The sequence below is a fragment of the Octopus bimaculoides genome, chromosome 5 (genome assembly GCF_046866305.1).
Source record: "Octopus bimaculoides isolate indiv1 chromosome 5, ASM4686630v1, whole genome shotgun sequence".
Taxonomy (NCBI): Eukaryota; Metazoa; Mollusca; class Cephalopoda; order Octopoda; family Octopodidae; genus Octopus; species Octopus bimaculoides.
The window spans coordinates 47,787,085-47,808,754 of NC_142932.1; the positions used below are offsets into that span (position 1 = coordinate 47,787,085).

The 21,670-nt window shown below is 39.2% G+C and overlaps 1 protein-coding gene across 2 annotated transcripts in view; it reads right to left on the reverse strand.

Annotated features, from left to right (window-relative positions):
• LOC106876515 (major egg antigen) overlaps window positions 1-9,407 on the reverse strand; it is a 36,954-nt gene extending 27,547 nt beyond the window's left edge. Inside the window, exon 1 of one of the 2 annotated variants that reach the window (XM_089352200.1) lies at window positions 8,913-9,407. The gene's annotated coding sequence lies outside the window, so the exon portion shown is untranslated. The remainder of the gene's footprint in view (window positions 1-8,912) is intronic. The other variant, XM_089352199.1, reaches the window with a different exon arrangement.
• Between the last annotated feature and the right edge of the window lie 12,263 nt (window positions 9,408-21,670).

The following is a 21,670-nucleotide window of genomic DNA, read 5'->3' on the forward strand; positions in this document are numbered from 1 at the left end:
CTTGCAAAGTAAACTTGTTCTGTAACCAGAACTATTGCTCCAAGAAAATAGTAATTATATGTCAAATGCAATTTATAATACTAACTAAACAATATTAGTCATTTCCTATTTCTCCACAAAGAAATCCACAAGGCCGGACACTTTACTCATTGTTATGTGTGTCGGGTGAAGATCATTCAGATTAACAGATAAAACTAAGAAAAGATAACTCTTGTTTTCAAAGGGATACACATAATGTGATAAAAATACTTACATGTTGGGCTCTCAATTCCTGATGCAGTCATTGGAGCGCAGTCGTGATGCAGAACATACCTCAGACACTTTTAGACTTGGTGGAACCTATATTTCTATAACTATGACTACAACCGATTTCTTCTAGAAAGAGAGACTGACAAAGCGAGAGGAATCGACATCAATACAGCTACGCACTTTATGTTTATTGATCCCGAAAGGTTGAAAGGTGAAGTTCACCTCTGCAGTATTTGAACACAGATCGCAGAAAGACAGAACAATATCACAAAGAAATCTATCGGACTCACAATCCATTCGACAAAATCTGCCGATTTAAAACTTCTTCCCATTTAATAAAAATTACAATAGCTTTCTAATATCTGTTCAGTGTCACTTTCAAAGCTCCAACAATAACAACAACGACGACGACGACGACGACAACAACAAAAAGTTACATTTAAAAATAAATTAAGAAATGAGATAAATGGCTCTTTGCTTGCAGAAAACTGGTAAAATTTACGAAACAGCTAGCTGCCTAGAGTTTCTCAATCTCTCCAGCTACGCGTACTTTATAGACTGCATGATTGGAGCCAGAACTCTGCAGTCTGAGTGTTGTTGTAGAGAATGTGAGCTACTGGGACAAGAAACCATCATTAAGGAGTTTATCTTTATATGGTGTATCTAAGCTATCTCTGTATAAAGATCTCTTTGCCTTGTCTTTCTTCGTACATAATCTGCAGAAAACTTTTCTCTGGTGAGCTCCTTGTTTTGCTGAGTCCTTGCAGAGACTACTGAGAACTTTTCTCTCGCGAATCTTTCTGTGCGAATAGTTTTTTTCTCTACTGAGTCCTTCTCTTTATTCTTACCTATGTGCAGTTCTTTGCTCTACGGAGAAATTCCCTCTGCTGAGTCCTACATTTTAAAGGTTTTTGCTAGTGTAGATTCTATCCACCTGCGAAACCTGTCTAAAAGAATTTTTCTTCATGAAAAGGTGTTTTGTTCACGGGATCCTTCCCTCTATAGAGCCCTCCTCTCTGAAGTCCTACCTTAGGTAGTACACATCTCTGCATGTTTTATCTAAATAAACCTGTTTGCATCACCTCTGCTGATGACTTTACTATGATTAGTCATCAAGGATACTCTATGCTGTTGTTTAAACTGATAGAACCAGCAGTCAAATTTCTTCAACTCTCACACTACAGTCATAAAAATAATTTTGACACATTTGACAAAGTTTTAGATATACAAGGTATGTTGTCATAGAACATCATTGATCATATGTCTGATCACAGGTCTGAGTGGTCCTGGAGTTAAACAATAAACATAAACCACGTTACGTAATCGAAATTAAGAGTTGAGGATGGATAAAAGGGTGTACAAAATATGCCTTTGCAAGTTCTATACACCCATTAAAGAGACATAAAAATTCTTCCTCACATGACTTATTGCTAATATTGTGTTATATATCTATTATGTTTTAATTGTTGTGTATAATTTAAGTAGATAGTGTATGATACCATCACTGCTGTACAATTATATATATATATATATATATATATATATATATATATATATATATATGCAAAAGAAAGGGAATAGAGAGAAATAAGTGGGGGAGCAGATATGGTGTCAACGAAGAATTTTCATTGTTTATATGGCAAATTTCCAATTGTTCATTTTTGTTGTTCTATTAAAGAATTTATCACCACTTATGGTGCATTGTTATGTGGAATTTCCCCATAATGTTTTCTCTAAATCAATACTGTACTCTACAACATGATGAATTCCGGTCTTAATTCCAAATGAAAGAACTATTGTTGTAGCAGAGAACAATAGTTAGGCATTAAGGTTTAATTAAACATTAAGTACACATTAGAGGATTATATTATATTATATTACACGCACACGTGCATGTATGTATGCTTGCTGAAATACGTATATATGGAAGCTTAGAATGCTATAATCATTATGGTGATGGCCGGCGGAAAAATTACTTCACAGTATTTCGGTATATTCGTTACGTGCTTTAATGTTCAGAGTTAGCTTTATTGCAATGTATCTATGTTAGAAATCATAATGGATCTTCCGTCTGTGGCGACGATTGCTACCCGTCTTTTTAGAAATCGTACTACTACCAATAAGTTTTTTTACATTAGCACAAATATTGATTTAAAATTTTGGCCCATGGTCAGAAATTTCGAGGTTGGGGTAAGTCGATTACATCGGCCCTAGTGTTTGACTGGTAGTTATTTAGTCGACTCTGAAAGTATGAAAGGCAAAGTCGACCTCAGCGGAATTTGAACTCAGAGCTTAAAGACGGATAAATTGCCACTAGACATTTTAGCCGAGATGCTAACGACTCTGCCAGCTCGACACTTACTACATTACCGCAGATGTTACCATCTTTTAGGGGAGTTATGTACTCCAATGAATGGACACGAGTACTCGACTGTGTTTTAAAAGTTGTTATAGAAAAAAATTAAATAATGGTTTCCAGTTTTGACACAAGGCCAAGTATTTCAGGAAGGAGCTAAGTTGATTATATTGAGCTTAGTGCGTGCTCAACTGGTACATATTCTATTAACTCCAAAAGGATAAAGGGTGTTGTCGACCTCAGAGGAATTTGAATTCAGAAGGTAAAGACGGATGAAATGCCGCTAAGCATTTTGTCCGGCCTGCTAACGATTCTGCCACCTCGCTAATAGTCCTTTCTAATTTCGGTCCAGAGCCAACAATTGTGAGTGTGGAGGTGGGGGGTATAAGTCGATACTTCACACACACACATACACACATTATGTGTGTGTGTGTACATACATATGTCTATGTGAGTGTGTTTCTGTGTATGTGTTAGTCACCTCCCACCGCTTGATAACCGGTGGTGGTTTTTTTTATGTCCCCATAATTCAGTGGTTCGTCGAAAGAGAACACCAGTACAAGTAAAACATAAGTAATGGTGTAGATTTGTTCGACTATGACCCTTTAAGACGGTGCACCAGAATGGTCGCAGTTCAATGACTGAAACAAGTAAAAAAAAAACGGTAAAAATAAACAATGTTAGAAAAAAAGGGTAGATTGTTTGTTTTTATAAAATAGGTACACCACAAAACAAGAACACAATTAATAAAAACAACTGTTCTGTATGAATATGTAATTAGGCGTAACAAATGTTCTGTGAATTTAGAAGGAGCTAGTAGTAAAAAAAAAGTCACACACTGGGAAAAAGCAATGGAAATAAATGAATTCATAAGAACAAAAAGTGAAAGTTCTGTTTCACAAAAAGATAGCAAATAACATTAACGACAATACAAAGCGGGACATTAGGAAATCTTCAAAGAATCTTCTAAGCAGTATAATAACTTTGAATTAATGTTACAGACGTGTCAACAGAAAGTAAAGTTAGTATTTGAATATTTTATGCAGTGAGAGCATTGAATACTTAATTAGAAAGACTTTTCTTAACCGCATATAAATTCAAGGCAACTGCCACTGTGTATGTATTCAGAGTATCCAGTCAAAAGTCGATATCACGGATCCTGCTATCCAAGCATTTATGTAGCTTGAACTAAATCTTTTAATTCTCTAATTGGCCAGTCGCCCTCACTGGAAACAGGAGGTCCCAGAGTACGAACGAGCCGAGCACATGTATTGTGGTGTGGTTTAGCAGTTCGCTTGGTATTTATGAGGTTTCAAGTTCAAACCGATGGTCCACTAGCAATTCATTAATTCCATAGTTCTGCTACCATTGTCAACATAGGTGAATTATACCTCCCTACTGTATTTAATTTAAGTACAGCCAAAATTAAATAAACTAGGTCAGTGTTTCTCATATGGGTGGGGGAGTGAGGACCGACAAAAATGGGGTGTAGTGATTTTAAACTTGTCTCTATGGAGACAGAGAAACTCCATCAGAAACTAGCTTGTAATTTTAAACTTTTTAAACGTGTCCAACATGAAGGCGAAAAAAATCATATAGATGCAAGCTTTGCTCTACTCATTACTAGAGAGGCGGGATCCCAAAATATTTTTGGCGGTGTCTGGTATATGCTATTAGTACCATTGAGAAGATAGGGATTCCGACCTCTTGGCTGGTTGTCCGATGCCCTATGTATTCGATCATTTACCTCCTTTCACGTTGAATAGACTTAAGACAAATTTCAAAGTAAGGAGAAGGGCTTAGCCAGAAGAGGAAGGGCAACTATCCATGATGTTTTATATAACTGGCTCTTCGTCGATTACGAGGGTTCCACTTGATCCAATCAATGGAACAGCCTGCTCGTGAAATTAACGTGCATGTGGCTGAGCATTCCACAGACACGTGTACCCATAACGTAGTTCTCAGGGAGATTCAGCGTAACATAGAATGTGACAAGTCTATGACTCTGAAATACAGGTACTACTCATTTTTGCCATTTGAGTAAGCTGGAGGAACGGGAAATAAAATGTCTTGCTCAAGGACACAACGAGCCGCAGGGAATCGAACTCACGACCTTACGATTGTGAGCCGGATACACTAACCACTAAGCTACGCACCTTTACATGATGTTTAAAGAGACAAATTATTTATAGCTTCGGTTTATCTTCATAGGGTAACTACCCCCCCCCCTCCCCCCAAAAAAACATAAATACATCTCATGAGTTTGCTAATTTCATAGTGTAAATAACTTTTTCCCCCACCAGAGAAGTTGAACTCGGCACTACTAGTATAAATGAATCGCACATAAAGTTCACCGTACTTTATGCAGTACTTACAGTTAAATGATCTGGGTTGTTTAGAGAAAAGCCTCTTTGTTACATGTCCAAAGCAGGATCAGTAACTGGGCAACAACCAGCAGTTTATTTACTGGCTGACAGGTGCCTTATCGACTGCATCAACAAACTTTTTATTGATCACTTTTCTTTTCGTATTTTCATACAATAATATCAGAGACATGAGCTAGCAGAATCGTTAGCGTACTGGGAAAAGGGCTTAGCGGTATTTCGCCCGTCTTTCAGATCTGAGTTCAAATTCCACCGTGGTTGACTTTGCCTTTCAGGGTCAATAAAATAAGTACCTCCCAGATGAGCACTGGAGTCGATGTAAACGACTTACCCACTCCTCGAACTTCCCGGCCTTGTGCCAAAATTTGAAACTAGTATTAGAAGTACGATAGAAAAGCATAAATTAGAATCAAAATGTGACGTGAAATATTCTCCATAACAAATACGTGGGATAAGAAACGGAAAATTTATTGAGTCTTTGTTATTTTTCTGTTAAAAATCAACATTATATGGTGTGATCACTGCTATAAATTGAACTGATGCCAAATACTCTACCGACCATAATTAGTACGAAAGAATAAACAGCAACAGTCACAAGCAAGTCAGTTTGAATTGGCAGCATGTACCTTTCTTTGGTCAGTTGTTTTAGGTGCCTTTGTAGTCGCGAGCTCACATTTTGACATCCCTTTGGCTATCCATCTTGAAGTCATCAAAACACTCAGGATATAACAGCTAGAGGGAGACAGGATGCACCAGCACTGGGCTTCGTATTCATTTAATCTGAGAAATCTGGAGGAATATGAAATGGAGCGTCTTGTTCAAAGACACATTAGAACCCACTTCCCTAAAATAAAATTCACTTTCCTATTTAAAATCTGAATCGCAAGGGAATTGAAACAACGAATTGAAATAGATTTTAGCAAATCAAAACAATGCTAAATAAATTACCGTTAAGATGTCTGTTTATAGCCATGAAACATTTTTCGCCGAATTTCGACATTTTTCAGAAATTTAAAATCTATATTAATGGGTAGGACTAATTTAAGGAAAAAATGAGCAGAGTCTGGTAGCGAACCCGTATCGTCGTCCTTTTAGTGCATGTGCTTAAAACGGCGAAATTTTACGCTTTGGGGGCAGAATTCGTCAAATTGATGTCACGACGGCTAGTGCGCAAAATACCTAAATTGTGTTTGAGAAATAAAAAGGACTTACCTATTTAAAACCTGAAATGCTGGGGAATTAAAACAACGATTTAAAATACTAAGTTTTAGCAAATCAAAAGAATTCGTATTGAAATGAAGAATTAGCAAATGCTAAACAGATTGCCGTTAATAAGCTGTCTGTTTATACTCATGAAATATTTTTTGCCAAATTTCGGCATTTTACGAATTTTGAAAAATCGAAGCTGATTAAAAATCGATTTTTAAAAAATTCCAAGTGCGTAAGTGACCGCATGGGTATAAGCTCCACACACGTGTCAAGTTTCATCACGGTCTGTTGGATAGTCTCGGATGAGTTAAAGTAACAAATTCACAAACACACAACCTTGCCATTTACTATTATAGATGTCGCTGGAAGAGCACAAACTGTAAGAATGCGAGAGTAAAGACCTTGCAATATTTAGTTATCGTTCAGTTATCGTTCACTTTGCTTTTCATAATTTCCGGTCCATACAATAAGCGTAAGTATTATGTAACTATCTGTAAGGCGTCGAGCTGGTAGATTCGTTAGAGTGTCGGACTATATGCAGTACCGTATTTTTCTGGTTCTTTACGTTTGTTTATGGGAATTCAAATCCCGCCGAAATACCAGTCAAGTATTGAGACTTTGGTATCGACTTAACTTCTCCTATCAAAATTGCTGGCCTTGTATCTAATTGAGAAACCATTATATAGCCTTCAGTTAGATGAATTATTTAATCCAACAATTGTACGGCCTTGTGCCAATGTAAGATAAATAACCAGAGAGCAGTAGGTGGCAGTGGCAGAATCGATTAAGTCCTGAGCAAAATTAAGGTATTTATTTACGTATCTTCATGTTCAAGTTTTATATCGTCCGGGGTTAACTTCTGAGTGGGGTGATCGACAAAATAAGAACCAATAATCTACTGGTATTTATTTAATCGATAATTAATTGTTTTTGCAAAAATATAATTTAAATTGATTTCAAATTTTGGTACAAGAGCAACAATTTTGATGGTACTTTAACGGGTACTTTATTTTGTCAACCCCTTAAAGGGAAAAGTTCAGCTTGACTGGATTTGAGATCAGAACATTAAGAACCGAGAGAAATGCTGCGAGGCATTTCGTCTGATGCGTTAACGATTCTGCCAGCTCGCTGCCATAGAATGTAATGCGCATTAATATCAATTATGCACTGCAGTCACACAAAATAGACTCCATTGCCACTGTCAAATTAATTTGTGGATAGCGTCAAAGTAAAAAAAAACAAAAAAAAAAACGAAAAAATCCTAATAGAATTGTTTGAATTGTTACTTTGTGGTAATCTCGCTGAGATCAACTTTGCTTTGCGTCCTTTCGAGGTCGATAAAATACAATATCCAGTCAAGTCTTGCAGATCTATAATGGACTAAACCTGCTTCTGAAATTACTGGCCTTGTGCCTACATCTCAATTACCATTAAGAAGTAAAAAAAAACCAAAAGGAGGAGAGCTGTATGGTGACAAGAAATAAAGCGCCGGACTATATGGCTTTGCGGTATTTGCTTTCCTTCCTTCCTTTAATGTTCTGAATTCAAATCTTGCTGGGTGACATCAGCTATAGCTTTTATCTTTCAGTAGTTGTTAAAATAAGCACAAGGTAAGGTCTGAGTGCGATTTCCACGTTCACAAGACAGTTATCTGTCCCTTTGTCAATATAAAAAGTTTTAAAAAGATTAATCGCACACACACACACACACACACACACACACACACACGTACACACACATTCACAAAACTGTAGAAACAATAGAGCCTTTGCAGTATTTAGCTGTGTCCATTTAAGTTCAGAATTCAAATCCAAACCGGACTTGAGTCGACTTTAACATTCATTCTTCAGGATTCCAAATTTCCAAAATTATGTTACGGTCAAATACTGAGAATTTAATGAAATGTATACTTTCCTGTTAAAATATGAGACATCTTAGAAATCGCTTTATCAAAATTGAAATAAAGAATAAATTCCAGTTTTCTGTGGAGTAGCAAGAATTTTGAGTACCCGAGAGGCGAAGACAGATTTAACGTTCCCACTTTAATTGTAACATATGAAAAGTAAGAAGAAATAAATTTTGCGCCTCTTGACACCCTCGACAGGATCGACTACTTTGCTGAGGCTCTGCTAAGCAGCTATATACTGAGGTTAATTCAATCGACTGGACAACTTCCCCGCCATTGCCAAAATTTGTGGGAATTATGCCAAATCTATGAAATCATTGCCTTTTCTCGCCATCGGTCCTCAACTCCTCCTCATACAGATATAGATAAGTTGTCGTGATACGGAGCGCGTCTTAATCATCTAAATCTGGCGGTAGCTCATCTTTCTCCAAGTCTGATAACAATCAGTTTCTTCCACAGAGAGAGAGAGAGAGAGAGAGAGAGAGAGAGAGAGAGAGAGAGAGAGAGAGAGAAAGAAGAATCGACTCCCGGGATAAAAAGGGATAAAATGCAAAGAAATGAATAACAATATGGCATCCTATGCGATGCCTTAGCGACTCTGCCAAATGGCTACTTTTAAGAAGTCATAACGTTCTAAGTTCAAAACCTATCGAATCCAAAACTTCTTTTCATCCCTCCACAATCGATAAAAATAAAACACCAGGATCGATTTAAAAAAAAAATGATTATTAAAAGGAAAAAAAAAAACAATAAAAAAAGAAGGAAGCAGAGGCAGAAAGAGATGGATATAGACTTGATAAAGACTTACCTGAGATTAGAATTCAGTGGTCGCTAGTATTTCAACGTCTGTATAGATTTGTCTGTGACAGGTGAGTTGCGTAGTTCGGTCGTCTCCCTACTTAACACGACATAAATGATGACTAAAAATGGGTGGGTTGACTTTGAATCTGCTTGGCCAATTATGATGATGTTTGTGACGGCGGCGGTGGTGGTGGTATAGGTTTTGCTGGATGGTGGTAGTGTTGCAAGTTGCCACCCTTGGTGTTGGTGGTGTCGATGGCAGTGATGGTGGTGCTGGTGTTGAGGGTGGTAGTGCGGTTGGTGTTGAAAGTGTTTGTATTGGTGGAAATGGTGGTGGTGGTAATAATAGTCACGGTGGTGCTGGTGTCAAGGGTGGTGGTGCTGGTGGTGTTAAAAGTGCTTGTGTTGTTGGTGATGGTGGTGGCAAAAATGACGGCAGAGTGGAGGTGGAGGCGCGGTGTTTGTATGTGCTGTTGTTGTTAGTGGTGGGAATGACATGAATGGTTGCGGTGGAGGGCGGAGTAACAGTTTCTGTGGTAGTAGTAGAGGTGGCGGTGGTGGTTGTGGCGGTGACGGAGAGGGAAGTAAAGGTGGTATGTTGAGATTCATACAGGTATTTCTTCTTTTGACCAGATTGATCATTTTAATTCAGCTCTGACTGGCATGTGTGTGTGTGTGTGTGTGTGTGTGTGTGTGTGTGAGTGTGTAAGTGTGTGTGTAACTGTGTGCGAGTGTGTATTTAATGTGTACATAAATGTTTGCAAACACACACACACACACACACATACATATATATTTATGCGCATATGTAAATGTATGTGTGAGTATATATATATATATATATATATATATATATATATAGATAGATAGATAGATAGAAAAAATAGGTATATATGTTTATACATTGTGTGTGTCTGTGCGTGTAAAGGAAAATATATATATTTATAACCAAAGCGTATACACTTATGTACATACATACACTCATGTACATGTTTAAACAAATACGTACATAAAAGTATGGGTGTATAAATAAACACACACCCATGAATGAATAACCATATATATATATATATACATATACGCACAAATACATACATATATATATATATATATATATATATATATATATATATATATATATATATATGCGTGCCTGTACATGTGTGTGTGTGTGTGTGAACGTAGAAGGAGGTACGTTAATAGATACACAAGTACAAACTCATGAAATAGTAAATACGGATACATTTTGAAAGCTATATACACACGCATGCACACATAAATATATACATATACACAAAGCATTTGATGATTTCATCTCTCGCAAGGAACTTGAAATAATGGAGAAGTTGTCAACTTGAACAATAGTAGTAATTGTTTCAAATTTTGGCGCAAGGCCAGCAATTTTAGGAGGGGAGAGTCAGTTTATTACTTCGAAGCCAGTGCTCAACTAGTACTTATTTTATCGACCCCTGAAAGGCAATATGAACTCACAACTTCAAGAGCCGGAAGAAATGCCACTGAGCATTTTGTCCGATGGGTTAACGATTCTGCCTGGTTATCGCTTTACCTTTAACAATAATGACAGTTTCAAATTTTGGCACAATTTTAGAGGAGGGAATTAATTTATTACACTGATCCCAGTGCCCCGTTTTATTATTTATTTCATCTCTAAATCCCACCGAAGTCGACTTTGTCTCTCATCCCTTCAGAATCGATAAAATAAAGTACTAGTCATATACTAAGTTTGATGGTATCACCTGACGATTTCATCCAGTTGAAATACGGGTTAGGGCAAGACATGTCGGTCAGGCGATACGAAGTGAACTGAGGCAATTTATGCGTTCACCATCACTACCCAAACTTTCGGAGATATCTTTCTCTCAGGCTATTTCTAGGTTAAAGCGGTCACTCTGCTTATAACCTCGTTCAAGTCTCTACCGGTTTGGAGATCTGGCGCGAACAAGAAAGTCCACTCCGCCACTGACTGGCGTGGACTTTCTTCTCCAAATTATGAGTAGACATCGTAGACATCTCACGTTGTCCCTTTCAACTGCAGTTTGTCCAAGCCTATTGAGAAGTTTAGTAGGTGTCTATCCAACAGTTGGAACTGCCTGAACAGATCTTTTGCAAAGCTTTTACACTCCTCAATCAGCAATTTCCCATAATCCCAGCGGGCGTCTAATATCCAGTTCCAATTATCTACTTTCCTGCAAAAGCTTGTAGACATTTGAAAAAATTCTGACTACCCTGCCTCAATCTGGTTGGGAACGGCAATTTTTCTAAAGTTTGTATCTTCACAACTGATCATGCCACTAACGTACTCCCCGGAGACAAGATCATCCTTTTCTCGAAACTAAGATCTTTCCGGGGCAATTCTTTCACTCTACACGATCCCGACTGAAAGAGGTTAATAACCCTTTGTCTTCTGGAATTGCGAATGCGTACGTTCTAGAAATATTACTCCCGCTAATGCCTGACGCGTCTATGTCTAGCAGCCAGAGGTTTTCAACAAAGAGATTATCTTCCAGACCAAGTCTATTCATGCAAATCACTCTTGGTATGGCCATGCTGGGAAGAGGAAAATAAAAGAGAGGTCACTCACCTCTTAAAGAACGAATAACCTTTTTTTTTTGGTGAGGGTTCTTGAAAGGCCTACGCGAAGTCTTTTGTCCACATTATTCTTTAAAATTCTCACGTCGTGTGGGAATTTTTCATGTATAGGCTTCAGGTATTTTTTTTCATCAGAAGCGTTTTGGGGAGTGTCTTGTGTAGGTGGTCAACTTATGTGCTCAGCTGTTTGGTTTTAGATATTTAACTAACTCATTATTGTCTAGGATGTAGTGTTTTGTCGTGATGACAGTGACAGAGCTACTAATGCAGTGATGTTGGTGGTGATGGTAGTTGTATAGTATTGGTAGTAGTTAACTTAAAGAAGTAGTGATGTAGTGTAATGGTGTCGTGGTGATAGTAGGGGTAGTGATGTAGTGTTAGTAGTAGTCCTAGCCGTGCAGTTGTAGTAACGGTATAGTTTTTGTGGTTGTATAGTATTTTTATTGGCAGTGTTGTAATAGTGGTTTTAAGAATGATGTGGAGGACGCGTGGTCCAGTGGTTAGAGTGTTGCCCTCACAATTGCAAATCGTGCTAACGATTCCTGGATCGGACTGCGCGTTGTGTTCTTGAGCAAAACGCTTCAACTCATGTTGCTCCGCAGTCACTTCGACATCTGACGAGTGGCACAGAGTGGCACCGCTACAAGCAATGTCGATATAATGAAGAGAGTGAGTTAATGAACAGCAGATACATTTGATCACTATTAACATATCAGCTATGCAGGTTATTCAGCAAAAAATTGCAGAAAGCTCATCTGTCATCTACGACAGGATAGTTGATTATATATATATATATATGTATATATTAAATTCAAACTACGATGAACGTAAACAGACAAATGAAGTTTGCTTTTAGAAGCGTTGAGATGTCTTAGAAAGTTAAAGAAGTGATTTTAAATTCTCATATATATATATATCAATAACACTGTACTTATTCCTCGTCCTCGCGTTGTTGTTTTTTCGTGTTTTTTCTTGCTTGTTCATGTTTGGATTGACCACACACACACACACACGCACACACATATATACAGTTAACTGAAAATGTGTGTCTGTCTGTATGTGTGCATCACTAAATCTCGAGAACTACCCAACCGATTTCATTCAAATTTTACACATACCTTACTTATGGTGCATGCAGTGCCATGGGTCAAAAAATTTCAACTTCTTGCCTAATGCAAGCCCGGAGTAATCTCTTATCTCTTACACTATTTCAGTATTACGTGTGAAAAGTGAAACAATAACATCTCTATAGGGCTTTCCGATAAGGTGTTATCCACCCCTGATTGGAACTCTCCCGTATGACATGTACGCATGCTCAGTGACTTGCTTTAACAGTTGCAATCAGCTGAATGCACATTGCCAGTGACATTTGACATAATTACCCACACTCTGTGGTCAGGATTCTTTTTTTGGTTTGATGTCGGTATCGAAGGGATTGCCAGACACCGGACAATACAGTGAAAGCAGCTTTCACTCACATCGTGGTATTCGATGCTGTGTACGTTTCTGTCGTGGTAAAATATGCCACTCCTTAACTGTTGCTTTGCTTTCAGCCGTAGCACGAGGTAATTATGTCATTATCTGTGAAATTCGGCAACTTACAAAGATCTTTAGATCAGGCAATACTTCACCGAGAGGAGATATAAGCTTCTGCTTATTCCTGTCTGAAGTATCGTCCGATACTTCAGACTTATCGTCCGATGAATTTACTTTGTTGACATTCTTCATCGACAGAATTTTTATTCCTTTCAACCTTTCAGTCAAGTCCACCTTTCTTCCAGTAACATACTGTCCATATAATCTTAAATATTTCTTTAACTCAGGCACAGTAAGTACTTCGATAGCTGAATCATCAAGCTGCTTTATATCCATGATAAGACGTAAAACAATAACAATGGCGTGGGTTAGCCTCCGGAAGTTTAATTATCTACATGGAGCGCCGCCTAGCCAAGGGAGATAACATACTTATAGGAAAGCCCTATAGTAATGTGAGATAACACTTTCAGTTTTAATAGTGAAACTGTTAATGCTTTCACTATTTATATATGTTAGCTTCATTTCTATTTTCACTATGATATATTTATGTATGTATATGTATGTATGTATATGTATGCATGTATATGTATGTATATATATGTATGTATACATATATATACATATATATATGTATTTATATATGAGTATATATATATATATATATTTATGTATATATATATATTTATCTATGTATATTTATGTGTATATATGTGTGTGTATATGTATATATATATGTATGTATATTTATGTATATATATGTATGTATATATATGTATATATATATGTATGCATATATGTGTGGATATATGTATATATGTGTATATATATGCATATGTATGTATATATGTGTACATATATGTATATATGTGTATATATATGCGTATATGTGTGTGCATGTATATATATACGTATATATACATATATGTTTATGTGTGTATATATATATGTATGTGTATATAGATGTATATGTATATATATATATGTATGTATATATATATATGTATATATGTGTATATACATATATATATGTATATATATATGTGCATGTATATATATATATATATATATATATGTGTGTGTGTGTTTGTATGTGCATATATATATGGCTATATATCTATATATGTTTAAAGTGACTGGAAGAACGAATATACAAATCCCCCAAAAATGAAAACTAAGAAGAAAACCTATGTTTTCTAACATTAAACGTCCTTTTTGTTTTTCTATTAACTATTGAGGAGTACAAGTTTGACTATTATGATTTTCTATTTATGGATATCTGAGTCCATTTGTATGAAAAAATTGCATAGCAATATGAAGAATAAAAACTAAAATCCATTTTAACATCCAATCCCCTTCATTAGATAAACATGAATGAATTTGTTGAACTTTGTTTAACAAGTTTAGTCATATGCTCATTATTTCAATACAAGCTCTCATACCTATGCGAATTTATAAAAAATTCGAAAGTAAATTATGAAGAAGAGACATTAGAAATCTTAGGAAAAAAAATTCCAATTAAAGGACGAACCACTAATATATATATATATAATGCAAGCAATGTTAATTTAATGGAGGAAGTGAGCCTAATGTACAGCTCAGACATTTTGATCACTATAAACAAATCATCTGTACAGGTTGTTCAGCAAGAAATAGCAGAACATTTGTCTGTCGTCTAGACAGGGGAATCTACAAGCACTGGTTTAGCGTGGTTACAATGGTGGTACAGTTGCATAGTATTGGTAAGTTTTGGTATAATGGGAATAATGATAATATGGTGTTGATAGTGGTACAGTACTGCAGTGGTAGTGGGAGTAGTATAGGCAGTGGTATTGTGGTAGTGTTATGGCTGTAGTTATAACGTAGTGGTGTTATAGATGATAGGGGTAGTGGTGTAGTAATTAGGGATGTAGTATTCGTAGTGGTGTTGTGATAATAGTGCTCGTAGAGTGGGTAGCAGTGGTGGTAGTGGTAGTAAATGGATAGTCACAACCTGGATAGAGATTGTGACTACTCAGCCATTCAGCCATCTATTCATCCATTTTATCTGCCAGTTATTCCTGGGGATGGGTCGTGGGGAGGGAGCCCTTAAGCACCTCCTCCATAGGGTCTTATCAGAAGCACCTGTCATTAGATTTTCCAGCTGGATTCCCAAGCGAAACAAGATCTTTAATCTTTTATTGTTCATCTTTTACTTTTTTTTCAGTCATTAGTCTGTGGCCATGCTGGAGCACCGCCTTGAAGAATTTTAATCGAACGAATCGACACCAGTATTTATTTTTTTCAAGTCTGGTACTTATTTTACAGTTCTCTTTTGCCGATTCGCTTGGTTAAGGCGTCGTAAGCACACCAACACCGGTTGTCACGCGGGGGTAGTGGGGGACAAACACTGATATAAAGGCTTCCCCCACGAATATATATATATATATATATATATATATATATAAATAATTGATGAGGGAAACAGAAAATGGATTTGATATGGATCTTTGTTCAACGCGACGATCGTTTCGACCCATTCCCTAACGGGTAGGATATTGTGCATCTAGTCGTGTTACATTAATCAGTGCAGTCTGTGTCTCTTCAGGTATTTGATATAAAAGATATCCTACTACATATACTGAGTGTGTGTTTGTGTGTATATATATATATATATATATATATATATATATATATATATACAAGAATAAGGGCAGGGAATCGTCAATTAATAATAGAATTAACAATTAACAATTTTGCCAAGTAGTTCAGTATGAAAAAACCTTTATCGGTAAAACCATTTATCATCATAAATATACAGGGATTAGCATTGAGTTGCTTCTCCAACATACTGAAAATTTAGAAATAGCAGTCAAAGAACTACTGATTCTAAACTACAAATTTTTCTCTAAATGGATAGCGATATTTATGGCACACATTTCAACTTTATATTTCCTGACGCTACTCTATCTCTTTCTCTATCACCTTTTCCCCCTCTCGTTCTTCCTCTGTTACTACTACGTATCTCTCTTTACCCCTCTCATTCTTCCTTCTGTTACTACTATATATCTCTCTTTCCCCCCTCGTACTACTATATTCCTCTCTTCCTCTCGTTGCTCACCTATTCTTCTACTTCCTCCCTTTGTTTCTCCCTCTATTACTCTCTCTCTCTCTCCCTTACCCCTGCATGGTCACATGCTTCCGGTCACTAATCCTTTTCTTCCTTGGCTATCGCCAAGCAAACACGCGAACTTACTTCGTCCCCACTTTCAAGTTCGTGCCTCACATCGTTCATATAGACATAATTTTTCACGTCTGGCCGTATAGCCTTTTCCGTTTGTTTTCCTGTCTTGTTTTTTGTCCGCCACTACATTCCTCCATGGCACAGGTTTAATTTGTGTATACAAATTTAATTTGCGGTCCATGGGAAGAGCCGTTTTAACGATGCGTCCTGCCCAACTCTTCGAAACGCCGGTGTTAAAACGGGGGTAGCTGATGAAGTAAAATGTTCTCTATGTGGCTTGTATGTTTTCTGTACTCTGGTTATTATTTTCTTGTCTACGTTTTGTTTGCAATGTCCTGTACCCAGATATGCACCTATATATACAGGTAGACGTAGGTATGCACATACCTGTACGTATATATGCATATACTCATTTATTATTTGTTTTTATATATATATATATATATATATATATATATATATATATATATATAGATAGATAGATAGATAGATAGATAGATAGATAGATAGATAGATAGATAGATAAATAGATAGATAGATAGACAGATGGACACATTCTCATAATGTTGCTATAAAACCATCTCTGGTTATTGAAGAAGGGTTTTGTTAGGGGGGATTTTCAGTTTTAATTTCTCTGCTGTCGAAGATTCATCGTTTTGTAAATGGACCCAGAAGTTGTTGTTCGCAAACACCAGCAGTAACTTTCTCCAGCTGAGTACGCATCATTGATTGGTTAAAATTTCCCAAATACGACAACTTTAACACGAAATAACTTCTAAAATACTAAATTTTGTCAAAAACGTTAAGAGTAAACCCTGTTCTACGTGACACATTCAACCAGTATCCGAAGTTTCAAAGTGCTTAGTTTCAAAAAATTAATTTAAAATTCTGTGCTTGAGATGGAAAAGATCCAGTAGTAGTAGTAGTAGTAGTAGTAGTAGTAGTAATTGATGCTGTGATGGCGATGGTAGTGGTGGTAGTAGTGGTAGTTGTTGTTGCAACGATAGTAGAAGTAGTGATGGTGGTAGTGTTAGTATTAGTAGCGGTAGTGGTACTGTTTGTGGTGGTAGTGGTGCTGTTTATGGTGGTAGTGGTGCTGTTTGTGGTGGTAGTGGTGCTGTTTGTGGTGGTAGTGGTGCTGTTTGTGGTGGTAGTGGTGCTGTTTGTGGTGGTAGTGGTGCTGTTTGTGGTGGTAGTGGTGCTGTTTGTGGTGGTAGTGGTGCTGTTTGTGGTGGTAGTGGTGCTGTTTATGGTGGTAGTGGTGCTGTTTGTGGTGGTAGTGGTGCTGTTTGTGGTGGTAGTGGTGCTGTTTGTGGTGGTAGTGGTGCTGTTTGTGGTGGTAGTGGTGCTGTTTGTGGTGGTAGTGGTACTGTTTATGGTGATAGTGGTGCTGTTTGTGGTGGTAGTGGTACTGTTTGTGGTGGTAGTGGTGCTGTTTGTGGTGGTAGTGGTACTGTTTGTGGTGGTAGTGGAACTGTTTGTGGTGATAGTGGTGCTGTTTGTGGTGATAGTGGTGCTGTTTGTGGTGGTAGTGGTGCTGTTTGTGGTGGTAGTGGTGCTGTTTGTGGTGGTAGTGGTGCTGTTTGTGGTGGTAGTGGTGCTGTTTGTGGTGGTAGTGGTGCTGTTTGTGGTGATAGTGGTGCTGTTTGTGGTGGTAGTGGTGCTGTTTATAGTGATAGTGGTGCTGTTTGTGGTGGTAGTGGTGCTGTTTGTGGTGGTAGTGGTGCTGTCTGTGGTGGTAGTGGTGCTGTTTGTGGTGGTAGTGGTGCTGTTTGTGGTGGTAGTGGTGCTGTTTGTGGTGGTAGTGGTTCTGTTTGTGGTGGTAGTGGTGCTGTTTGTGGTGATAGTGGTGCTGTTTGTGGTGGTAGTGGTGCTGTTTATGGTGATAGTGGTGCTGTTTATGATGGTAGTGGTGCTGTTTATGGTGGTAGTGGTGCTGTTTGTGGTGGTAGTGGTGCTGTTTGTGGTGGTAGTTGTGCTGTTTGTCGTGGTAGTGGTGCTGTTTGTGGTGGTAGTGGTGCTGTTTGTGGTGGTAGTGGTGCTGTTTGTGGTGGTAGTGGTTCTGTTTGTGGTGGTAGTGGTGCTGTTTGTGGTGATAGTGGTGCTGTTTGTGGTGGTAGTGGTGCTGTTTGTGGTGGTAGTGGTACTGTTTGTGGTGGTAGTGGAACTGTTTGTGGTGATAGTGGTGCTGTTTGTGGTGATAGTGGTGCTGTTTGTCGTGGTAGTGGTGCTGTTTGTGGTGGTAGTGGTGCTGTTTGTGGTGGTAGTGGTGCTGTTTGTGGTGGTAGTGGTGCTGTTTGTGGTGGTAGTGGTTCTGTTTGTGGTGGTAGTGGTGCTGTTTGTGGTGATAGTGGTGCTGTTTGTGGTGGTAGTGGTGCTGTTTGTGGTGGTAGTGGTGCTGTTTGTGGTGGTAGTTGAACTGTTTGTGGTGATAGTGGTGCTGTTTGTGGTGATAGTGGTGCTGTTTGTGGTGGTAGTGGTGCTGTTTGTGGTGGTAGTGGTGCTGTTTGTGGTGGTAGTGGTGCTGTTTGTGGTGGTAGTGGTGCTGTTTGTGGTGGTAGTGGTGCTGTTTGTGGTGGTAGTGGTGCTGTTTGTGGTGATAGTGGTGCTGTTTGTGGTGGTAGTGGTGCTGTTTGTGGTGATAGTGGTGCTGTTTGTGGTGGTAGTGGTTCTGTTTGTGGTGGTAGTGGTGCTGTTTGTGGTGGTAGTGGTGCTGTTTGTGGGGGTAGTGGTGCTGTTTGTGGTGGTAGTGGTGCTGTTTGTGGTGGTAGTGGTGCTGTTTGTGGTGATAGTGGTGCTGTTTGTGGTGGTAGTGGCGCTGTTTATAGTGATAGTGGTGCTGTTTGTGGTGGTAGTGGTGCTGTTTGTGGTGGTAGTGGTGCTGTTTGTGGTGGTAGTGGTGCTGTTTGTGGTGGTAGTGGTGCTGTTTGTGGTGGTAGTGGTTCTGTTTGTGGTGGTAGTGGTGCTGTTTGTGGTGATAGTGGTGCTGTTTGTGGTGGTAGTGGTGCTGTTTATGGTGATAGTGGTGCTGTTTATGATGGTAGTGGTGCTGTTTATGGTGGTAGTGGTGCTGTTTGTGGTGGTAGTGGTGCTGTTTGTGGTGGTAGTGGTGCTGTTTGTGGTGGTAGTGGTGCTGTTTGTGGTGGTAGTGGTGCTGTTTATGGTGATAGTGGTGCTGTTTATAGTGATAGTGGTGCTGTTTGTGGTGGTAGTGGTGCTGTTTGTGGTGGTAGTGGTGCTGTTTGTGGTGATAGTGGTGCTGTTTGTGGTGGTAGTGGTGCTGTTTGTGGTGATAGTGGTGCTGTTTGTGGTGGTAGTGGTGCTGTTTGTGGTGGTAGTGGTGCTGTTTATGATGGTAGTGGTGCTGTTTATAGTGATAGTGGTGCTGTTTGTGGTGGTAGTGGTGCTGTTTGTGGTGGTAGTGGTGCTGTTTGTGGTGATAGTGGTGCTGTTTGTGGTGGTAGTGGTGCTGTTTGTGGTGATAGTGGTGCTGTTTGTGGTGGTAGTGGTGCTGTTTGTGGTGGTAGTGGTGCTGTTTATGATGGTAGTGGTGCTGTTTATAGTGATAGTGGTGCTGTTTATGATGGTAGTGGTGCTGTTTATAGTGATAGTGGTGCCCGTTTATAGTGATAGTGGTGCTGTTTGTGGTGGTAGTGGTGCTGTTTGTGGTGGTAGTGGTGCTGTTTATGATGGTAGTGGTGCTGTTTATAGTGATAGTGGTGCTGTTTGTGGTGGTAGTGGTTCTGTTTGTGGTGGTAGTGGTGCTGTTTGTGGTGGTAGTGGTGCTGTTTGTGGTGGTAGTGGTGCTGTTTGTGGTGATAGTGGTGCTGTTTGTGGTGGTAGTGGTGCTGTTTGTGGTGATAGTGGTGCTGTTTGTGGTGGTAGTGGTGCTGTTTGTGGTGGTAGTGGTGCTGTTTATGATGGTAGTGGTGCTGTTTATAGTGATAGTGGTGCTGTTTGTGGTGGTAGTGGTGCTGTTTGTGGTGGTAGTGGTGCTGTTTGTGGTGATAGTGGTGCTGTTTGTGGTGGTAGTGGTGCTGTTTGTGGTGATAGTGGTGCTGTTTGTGGTGGTAGTGGTGCTGTTTGTGGTGGTAGTGGTGCTGTTTATGATGGTAGTGGTGCTGTTTATAGTGATAGTGGTGCTGTTTGTGGTGGTAGTGGTTCTGTTTGTGGTGGTAGTGGTGCTGTTTGTGGTGGTAGTGGTGCTGTTTGTGGTGGTAGTGGTGCTGTTTGTGGTGATAGTGGTGCTGTTTGTGGTGGTAGTGGTGCTGTTTGTGGTGATAGTGGTGCTGTTTGTGGTGGTAGTGGTGCTGTTTGTGGTGGTAGTGGTGCTGTTTATGATGGTAGTGGTGCTGTTTATAGTGATAGTGGTGCTGTTTGTGGTGGTAGTGGTGCTGTTTGTGGTGGTAGTGGTGCTGTTTGTGGTGATAGTGGTGCTGTTTGTGGTGGTAGTGGTGCTGTTTGTGGTGATAGTGGTGCTGTTTGTGGTGATAGTGGTGCTGTTTGTGGTGGTAGTGGTGCTGTTTGTGGTGGTAGTGGTGCTGTTTATAGTGATAGTGGTGCTGTTTGTGGTGGTAGTGGTGCTGTTTGTGGTGGTAGTGGTGCTATTTGTGGTGGTAGTGGTGCTGTTTGTGGTGGTAGTGGTGCTGTTTGTGGTGGTAGTGGTGCTGTTTGTGGTGGTAGTGGTTCTGTTTGTGGTGGTAGTGGTGCTGTTTATGATGGTAGTGGTGCTGTTTATGGTGGTAGTGGTGCTGTTTGTGGTGGTAGTGATGCTGTTTGTGGTGGTAGTGGTGCTGTTTGTGGTGGTAGTGGTGCTGTTTGTGGTCGTAGTGATGCTGTTTGTGGTGGTAGTGGTGCTGTTTGTGGTGGTAGTGATGCTGTTTGTGGTGATAGTGGTGCTGTTTGTGGTGGTAGTGGTGCTGTTTATGGTGATAGTGGTGCTGTTTGTGGTGGTAGTGGTGCTGTTTATGGTGGTAGTGGTGCTGTTTGTGGTGGTAGTGGTGCTGTTTGTGGTGATAGTGGTGCTGTTTGTGGTGGTAGTGGTGCTGTTTATGGTGATAGTGGTGCTGTTTATGATGGTAGTGGTGCTGTTTATGGTGGTAGTGGTGCTGTTTGTGGTGGTAGTGGTGCTGTTTATGGTGGTAGTGGTGCTGTTTATGATGGTAGTGGTGCTGTTTATGGTGGTAGTGGTGCTGTTTGTGGTGGTAGTGGTGCTGTTTGCGGTGGTAGTGGTGCTGTTTATGGTGATAGTGGTGCTGTTTGTGGTAGTAGTGGTGCTGTTTGTGGTGGTGATGGAGGTCGTCCTCGTCGTAGTAATAGTAGTAGTAGAAGTTTAGTTGGCAGGAATGGCAGCAGATACTTTGTAGTATTTACAATCTGAGTTCAAATTTCATCGTTTG